The following is an 8683-nucleotide window of genomic DNA, read 5'->3' on the forward strand; positions in this document are numbered from 1 at the left end:
ACTGACGCAATGCTGAGAATGCCGAGTCTGTGAAGGGTGAGGTAAATGACTGTTCTGGGATATTGTTGGCAAAATAAAAAGAGTGGGGAAAAAAGAGAGGTCATTATTACCAAACTCTACTTCTTTTGTTTTTAAGAAAGAAAAAATGGTGCAAAGATGCAAAAAAGAAGTAATAAAAATACAGTGTTTTAGGAAAAAAACAGTATTTTTGGGTTTAAATATATTCCCGTTATACCTTGGTTTATTTGTTGTTACATTTTCCCATGCATTTTACGATTCCGGCCAATGCAGTGGCACAGTAGGTAGTGCTGTCGCCTCACAGCAAGAAGGTCACTGGGTCGCTGGTTTGAACCTCACCTCAACTGGCGTTTCTGTGTGGAGTTTGCATGTTCTCCTTGCGTCCGGGTGCTCCGGTTTTCCCCACAGTCCAAAGACATGCGGCACAGTTGAATTGGGTAGGTTAAATTGTCCGTAGTGTATGAGTATGTGTGTGTGTGTGTGTGTGTGTGTGGATGTTTCCCAGAGATGGATTGTGGCTGGAAGGGCATCCGCTGCAAAAAAACATGCTGGATAAGTTGGCGGTTCATTCCGCTGGGGCGACCCCAGATTAATGAAGGGACTAGGCCGAAAAGAATATGAATGAATTTTACAATTCCCATTTTGATTAATCGCTTGATTTCATATAACCACACTGTAAACCCTAATGCTGTAACTAATTAATTGAGTTAAGTTCTATTAACTTAAATCATTAAAATTCGTTTATCTTAATTAACCTTGATGAGTATTTAGAACTTTTTCTTATTTTTGAGTTTGTAAAAATTTAATCTTTCAAGTAAGGTGAACAATTCTGCTGGGTTTAATCTATACAAAATGTCTCTTTAAAGTTTCATTAACTCAAATTCTGTCAGCCTAGTGATTTTGCGTCTGACGTCATCCAGGTTCACGTACGTGCTCATGCTTCATTCGTTTTTTTTTCAAGATGGCGGATCGGCCTCGCTTCACACTACAGTAAGTAAAATATTTACAAATCCAAGAAATATTAAATGTATGTTTTAATTAATATAATCACAGTAACAGTTCAATGTAATGTAGAGTTAATCAGGGTGCGTTTACATGTCGTACATTACAGAAAACATGTTTAGCCTCACTTGTTGCTAACTAACGTTAACATTACTGTTTAAAAAGTTAGAATCAGTGCAATGTTAGCGTTAGTTGTAATGTGTTAACTCTGAATTTTAACAGAGTGTGATAAAGACAAAAATATTTAAAATCGGCAGACTACATTTTTCAAAAAAATTTAAATCTTGGCGCGAGTATGCCATTTCTCAGCCTGTGCTGAAGTTGTCATGGAGACGTGCGCTCTCACAACCCAGTCTGTGAATGTGGTATTATCTTCGCGATCTGTAGGCACTTCGGAAACGAAAGGCACAAGAAACGTAACGTTAATCATAACTCAAATGATCTCCGCCTAAACACTTAACGGTATTTTCTGATGACGCGCTAAAACGTAGTCTCAAAACTTAACTCTGTCACACGCAGCTTGTTGCTTGCTGATCCATGTATGAGGATAGCCTGACGGAGAACATTTAAGCTGCGCTCCTCACCTGAGCAGGTACAGAGCAGAGCTTCATTTTACACTACCACATTGAGGTAAAGTTGGTTTTATATTCATACATTCATTTAGTAACAACTTGTGACTCGCTCCATAAATTGTTTACCATGGTTCTTTGTCTATTCGTTCTGAAATCACATGCAAGTATGACATAAAAAACAACATTACACTAAATGCACTATTTTTTTTGACTGAACAATGTTGTACTTTGAAAGTCATTGGCTGATAATATGATTTCACCATTAAGAATATGCAAAAATTACCTTTCTGAAATTATATTATTAAGGAGAAAGTCTGAATGTGTAAATATAAAACTAACTTTACCTCAATCACCAGCACTGATCAACACTTAATATTTCCTCGCGCTTAAGACGACATCTCTGCATATCAATGATTACCTGATTAATGCGATCAGTTAAGTGAATTTAAATGTCATTTAGGTCAAATATATTTTAAAAGTATGATAAAAGTTTTTTTTTTTTTTTCAATCTATTTTTTAAAATGTCTACTCTGGAGAGAATATAAACAGCCTAAAAAACAAAGTATGCATATCTATAACACATTAATACAAAATTATGTTATTAAATAAAATAATAACAAAACAAAATATTCAAGACGTGGTAAAGAAGACAGTTTTCTGATGTCCAAATTTTGTAGCTTAAAATATATTTATATCTTAAAAATATAAATATTTTAGTCTATATATTTTTACATCATTAGACAATAAGGTAAGTTTTGTTATTTCTAGCTTTTAAAATCAGGCCTTAAATTTCTTTTTCGTCCTATTCAGTTTTAGAAATTTCAATACTGTTTAAATCTGTGTTCATCGAATTAAAGCAACTAACATGATAATCAGCTCTATTGCTAACCGTTTTGGAGGTTAACGTTAGACATCAGGCAATTGTACTACTTCCACTCTCAGCTAAATGACACTGTGACTTTGTGTACATACAGAATTGAAGGTCAGGTGTTGCTGACTACAGATAGGTTCTTAAATGGAGGCATGTGAAAGGTGGGTAAAATATTTATTTTGTACTACTATGCCTGGCATATCCAGATAAAATAAATATTACAGTGTATTTATCAATGATACTTTTGCAGCAAGGAAAGTGAAACTTCAGCTAGACCTTGAGTTCAGTTTACAACATGAAGATCCTGCTTTCAACATCTGATCAACACCTGATTTTCATCTGAGGTAAAAAATAGATAAGTAAATGAAACATAATAATAATATTAATACATTTTTTCTAGAATTGTATATTTTGTGGTGTGGGTTTGTTTTATGAAATTCTCTCTTGTTTCTTTTTGCTGTTTGCAGAGTACCAACATGTTACAAATGAGAATTTTCCCCACAAATTCTTTGCAAAACTGGACCACCACCTATTTCATTTGATGACAATTTTAAGGCAAACAGCATCCAAAACTGGCAAGACAGCAGATACCCTGGCTAATCTTTTAAAGGTTTATGATGAGCAGGTATGTTTGGGGTCACGTGTTAAAGTATACATTAAAATATAATTTGAATTATTATTATTTTTTTAATTTTTAAAAAATTGATTCTTGATTTCCAGGAACTGAATGATGTCAGTTCATGACGGACTACTGTTATCAGAGGTCTTTTGGTCTTGTTGCGTGAGCGTGACTTAAGATTCTTTAGGAACACCATGGTAAGACTTCATTCATTCTTTTCACAATTAGGCATGTTTAATGAAAAGATGAAAGTTTTGAAAACTTTTACTTAATAACATATTTGTAATCAAGAATAGTTGATGAATCATATAATATTGGCTCAGTCATTTTGATACTGTCCTTACATTAATATGCTTGAATTATATTTTTAGATTGATAATCCTGCTGACTGAAGATGCTTTATTGGCCCTGCATTCACTGAGGGTCTCTGTTGTCCTGAAGAATGAATTGGACACCACCCACAGCACACTTCCAGACCTTTCTTGTCTTGTATGGATTAATGTATGCTCTTCACATAATATATAGTAAAGGACTTTGAACTTGTGCAAAAAGTTTTGCTTGGCATGGATGATGGAAAATAAAAAGTCTCGTAGCATGGAAACCTTAAAGAATGAGTTGATGTAGAGCTTTTTTTTTTTTTAACTTAATAAAGACTGTCTCTGGGGTAGTAACTTCAAAACATTTATTTACCTTTAATTGGTAAGTATGCATTTTATTATATATAGGGATAGTTTGTCCAAATGTAAAATTCTGTCATTTACTAACTCTTCACTTGTCCCAAACCTGCTTGAATTTCTTGCTTCTGTTGAACACAAAAGTTAAGTAAAGCTGACAACCTGTAACCACTGACTTTCTAATAGGAAAACAAATACTGTGGAAATCGGTGGTTACAGGTCTCAGCTTTTTTTTTTTTTTTCAACAGAAGAAAGAAACTCAAACAGGTTTGGAATAAGTAAATGACAGAATCATAGTTCAACCAAGACTGAATATATATATATATATATATATATATATATATATATATATATATATATATATATATATATATATATATATATATATATATATATTGTAACGAGCGCACACATGCCACGTCGCCCTGGTCGCTAATTCAACCCAGCTGGACCATCATCAACACAGGATCGTTCACAGCTGGACGTCATCAAGTGGAGAGGCATATAAACCAAGCCCACGCAAGGAGAAGATGAGCTTCATTCACCCAATGACTCCATGCGCTAACGCTTGTCTCTCTGTCTCTCCACAGCAGACTCCAGCTCGTGACGATCCCACATCCGACTACTCACTGTCCTTCACTTACTTTCCGGAGCACCAGAGCACCTCACCTTGAAGAAGAGCACCGTTTACACCCCATTCACGTTGTAAATAAAGCACCCTCCGGGGACTTGTCTGTAAACTTATCCAACTGTGTCGCTGTTTTCCCTCTGCCTCGCTACAATATATATATACATATATATATATATATATATATATATATATATATATATATATATATATATATATATATATATATATATAATCTGCTCTCCGTTAAACAGAAATTGGGGGAAAAATAAATAGGGGCGAATAATTCTGACTTCAACGATATATATATATATATATATATATATATATATATATATATATATATACAGTTTCTGTGTAGTTTACACTAAACGAGTCACTTCACAGAATGTGCACTTATTATTTTTTTTTTAACGAATGCCTTAAGAGTAAGTTTTACACTTATTAATGTATTATTAAATTTTATCAAACTTATAGTTTTTTCTTGAGGCTCTTATGTCTGATATATTTACATTGTGGGTAATTTTTATTAATTTCAGATTAGTGTTCATTTTCAATCTCTTTATGTCTAATAGTTTTTATCGTTTTAAGACATTTGTAATTGCATAGGAGACAAATTTGAAAGTACTGTTGGACATTTTTTCTTTAACAATAAATGTCTAAAATGGTATTGTCTGTGTGTTTTAAATTACAGATTTATTTTGACAGATTTATGGGGTTTAAAGATTAAAATAATGGCTAATTTTAATTGTGAAACTGACGATGGAGAAGTTAATTTTAAAAAATGCTATCAAAATGTTTGAGCTGGGTGACTAAGTATGTAAAGGTGAGATAAATAATTAAAAATAAGTTAATTGCTATTAAAATGTATGAGCTGGGTGATTTAAGTATTTAAAGTTGAAAGAAATTAAAGCAATTAAGTTAATTGGTATTAAAATGTATGAGCTGGGTGACTAAGTATTTAAAGTTAAAAGAAATTAAAGCAATTAAGTTAATTGGTATTAAAATGTATGAGCTGGGTGACTAAGTATTTAAAGTTTGGAAAAATTAAAACAATTAAGTTAATTGCAATTAAAACGTTTAAGCTGAGTAACTTGGGTATTTTAAGTTAGGTGAGGTGTCTTGCATGAGTACAACAAACTCAAAACTTAATGTTTCTGTTTACTTAAAATAGATAATTTCATAACTTAAAAAATTTGACGTAACTGATTACCTCAAATTTTTTGAGTTTTGTCAACTTATTCGGGATTACAGTGCAGTATGCGTAAATTTTATGACAAAAGGCTACTATAAATATTTGTTACATGCCTGGGGGTGTTGCCCTGTTGTTCATTCCTACCCTTTACATTTTTATTTGCTGTCTGCTGTGCTGTAGTATTAATAATAATAATAAAAATTATACACTGTAAACTCTGCTGTTGTCATCACTAAGTTAGGCAGCAAAACACTTTTAATTAATATTTTAAGTTCTCTGAACTTAAAAGTTTTATTTCTTTAAACAATTCAATTCAAATTAATTGAAATTCTTCCTTGACAACCCCGCTTATGTGCTTATATGCATTTTACTTAATTGATATACTTATTTGATTAAGTGACACAGTGGTGCAGTGGGTCTCGCTGTAGCCTCACAGCAAGAAAGTTGCTGATTCGAGTCCCAGCTCGGTGAGTTGGTATTTCTGTGTGGAGTTTGCATGTTATGTTTGCGTGGGTTTCGTCCGGGTGCTCCAGTTTCCCCCACAAGTCCAAAGACATGCAATTGGGTGAATTGGGTTTGCTAAGTTGTTTGTAGTGTATGTGTGTAACCTGGTCCTACAGGTTGAGCGGTGGGCTAATGACCCACCTCGTAAAATTACATGGTAAAAACATGGTGCGGCTAAGTATCAACTTTGATATAAACGGTCCAGGGAGTAAGTAAGTTAAGAATATAAAAGCTGAAAAATTTTGAAGTTTAGTCTATTAGCCATTTTATATGTACTTAAACATTTAAGTTAATTCAATGAAGAGCACATTTGGTCAACTCAATTAATTGAGTTGTTGATTTTTCATTACTAAAACCAATTGAGGCATTCACTTATTACAGTCTCAACTTATTAGGGTTTACAATGCACAACTAATAATAATATTATTAATAGTAATATTCATATTATTATTATTATTTCTGTCACAGAATAATTGACTTTTTTAAAAAATCCTTATAAAAGCTGCTTAAAAATGTTATTTATTATTTTTACTTCCCAATACAACTAAACAAATAAAAATGAACGTCAACAACATCAAAACAACAGCAATACAAAAAAAAAAAAAAAAAAAACAGAACAAACATTTCTTTGGATACATTTAATGATTTATTTAGATTTTGAGAATCCCAAGAATGGGCAATAAAAAATAAATACAGAAATTCACATCAAACCTCCATTCGACACACAGAATGTTCACATGGGTCAGCGTGCATCACGTGAATCCTGTAATGAAGAGCAGATGTTTAAAAATGAAATTCCATAAATTACCTCAGGTTGATCATCAGCCCTCATCATTTCAGAGATGAAAAACGCACCAAGACATCGCTGGCAGCCTGAGCATAGTTTGTGTTCCCCGATTAAAGGTCTGCATCATTTCTATCATGCCTCTGTAATGTGGTTTTGCAGACTGGACCCATAGTAAAGAGTCTAGTCATCACAGAAAACCTGAAAGAGATCAAGTGCCTACAAAAGCATGTCTTCGTGACACACATTATCATACACACACGCATACACCCTTTTGAACACAGATGTGTTATTAATAGTGTGTTATTAAAGGGACAGTTCACTCTTTTAAAAAAAAGGACAGCAGCATTAAAAGGAAAGTTCACCCAATATATGTTTTATCATCCTTTAATCACCCTCAACTCAACTAATTTACTAACAAACAAACTAACTAACTAACTAACTAACTAACTAACTAACTAACTAACTAACTAACTAACTAAATGAATGAATGAATAAATAAATAAACAAATAAATACTTATTACTTACTATAGAAATCAATGGCTTTATGAATTTAAACATTTAAATAAAAAATGTAAAAATGATCTGAACACTCCTTTTAGCCGGTTTTAGAAACTTTTGGTGTTTCACAGACAAAAGAAACTCAAATAGGTCTGGAATAAGTGGTGGGAGAGTAAATGATGAGAGAATTTTCATTTTTGCGGTGCACTGTGACAAATGTTTTTAGAGGTCATCAGAGCATCTGCCATTGATTCCTGATTCAAATGCAGTAATAATACGTTTAACTTTACATTCTGCTGTAATGGCATATTGGTTTGAATGGTTTGACTGAGGTTTGATATTTTGGTTCACTAATTTTTAAATAATAATTGTGCAAAATGTAATTAAAGATAATAATGTTGTGAAATTTTGTTGCAAAATAAGTATTAATATTGATTTTGTATTTTTAATAAATAAATATTTAGCTAAAATTTGTTAAATAAAACAAATCCACTATTAAAACGGATTACTGAATAATGTATGAGATAAGATAATGCAAGATAAGTAAGATAAGCAAGGTAAAAAAAAAAAAAAAGCAGATGTGTGTTAGATGTAGATTTAATTAGAAGTTTATGACATGGCTTCCAGTGTCACAGATCACTAATCAACATTTTAAAAACTAAAAAACAAAGGGGGTTTCTGTTGTTTTAATGGTCTCTATTGGTGACTTCTATTTCATTGTTTCAGCACAATATCTGCAGTGGATCTATAGAGAAATGAAGATGAACCAAAAGCAGCTAAAAGATGACTATTATCAGAAAAGGAAGAGTGTTAGAGATGTTGTAAAAACTGTGAGTGCATGAATAGTGTAGATCTGCACAGGTGGCTTTAAAGGCCTCGGGGGCCGGTGGGGGTCTCCCTGTTTCCCTCTGTCCACAGGTGTTTATTAGCACATAGGAGCTGCCATATGTCCCAGCATGCAGCTCAGCCTGAGGGGGTACAATCAGCCCTCACACCCATAATCATCACTCGCTCTTTCACTCACTCACTCTCTCAATCCGGCTCATGATTCAAGAATTTTTTTCCTTCTTTCGCTTGGTATGACCCTAATAGTTAACTTCACTATGTCAAGATCATTCATGTACTCCAATATATGGATATTACGGGGAATGACTGGGAGATATAAAATATGTAATAGTAATTGAAACATTTTCACTTATAATTTGGGCTTTTTTTTTCAGAATCTTGAGAATAAATATTCACATACTGCATATGCGGGTTGCAGGGGTTCAGGGTTAATTTTACTTGAGTCAATCGAAAAATAAATCAATAATA

The 8683-nt window shown here is 32.9% G+C and overlaps 1 long non-coding RNA gene across 5 annotated transcripts; it reads left to right on the forward strand.

Moving 5' to 3' along the window:
* The first annotated feature begins 967 nt into the window (after positions 1–967).
* On the forward strand, positions 968–4500 carry LOC147841038 (uncharacterized). 5 transcript variants are annotated; one of them, XR_015505865.1, is made up of 8 exons: positions 968–1008; positions 1540–1612; positions 2567–2624; positions 2714–2807; positions 2931–3088; positions 3184–3279; positions 3454–3583; positions 4347–4500. It is a non-coding gene; the product is annotated as an uncharacterized LOC147841038 (long non-coding RNA). The 5 variants fall into 5 exon arrangements; XR_015505864.1 differs by lacking the exon at positions 1540–1612; XR_015505866.1 differs by lacking the exon at positions 4347–4500 and having other exon boundaries at positions 1540–1650; positions 3454–3753.
* Positions 4501–8683: the final 4183 nt, after the last annotated feature.

This window comes from Danio rerio, chromosome 13 (assembly GCF_052040795.2).
Source record: "Danio rerio strain M-AB ecotype USA chromosome 13, GRCz13ab, whole genome shotgun sequence".
Lineage (NCBI taxonomy): Eukaryota > Metazoa > Chordata > Actinopteri > Cypriniformes > Danionidae > Danio > Danio rerio.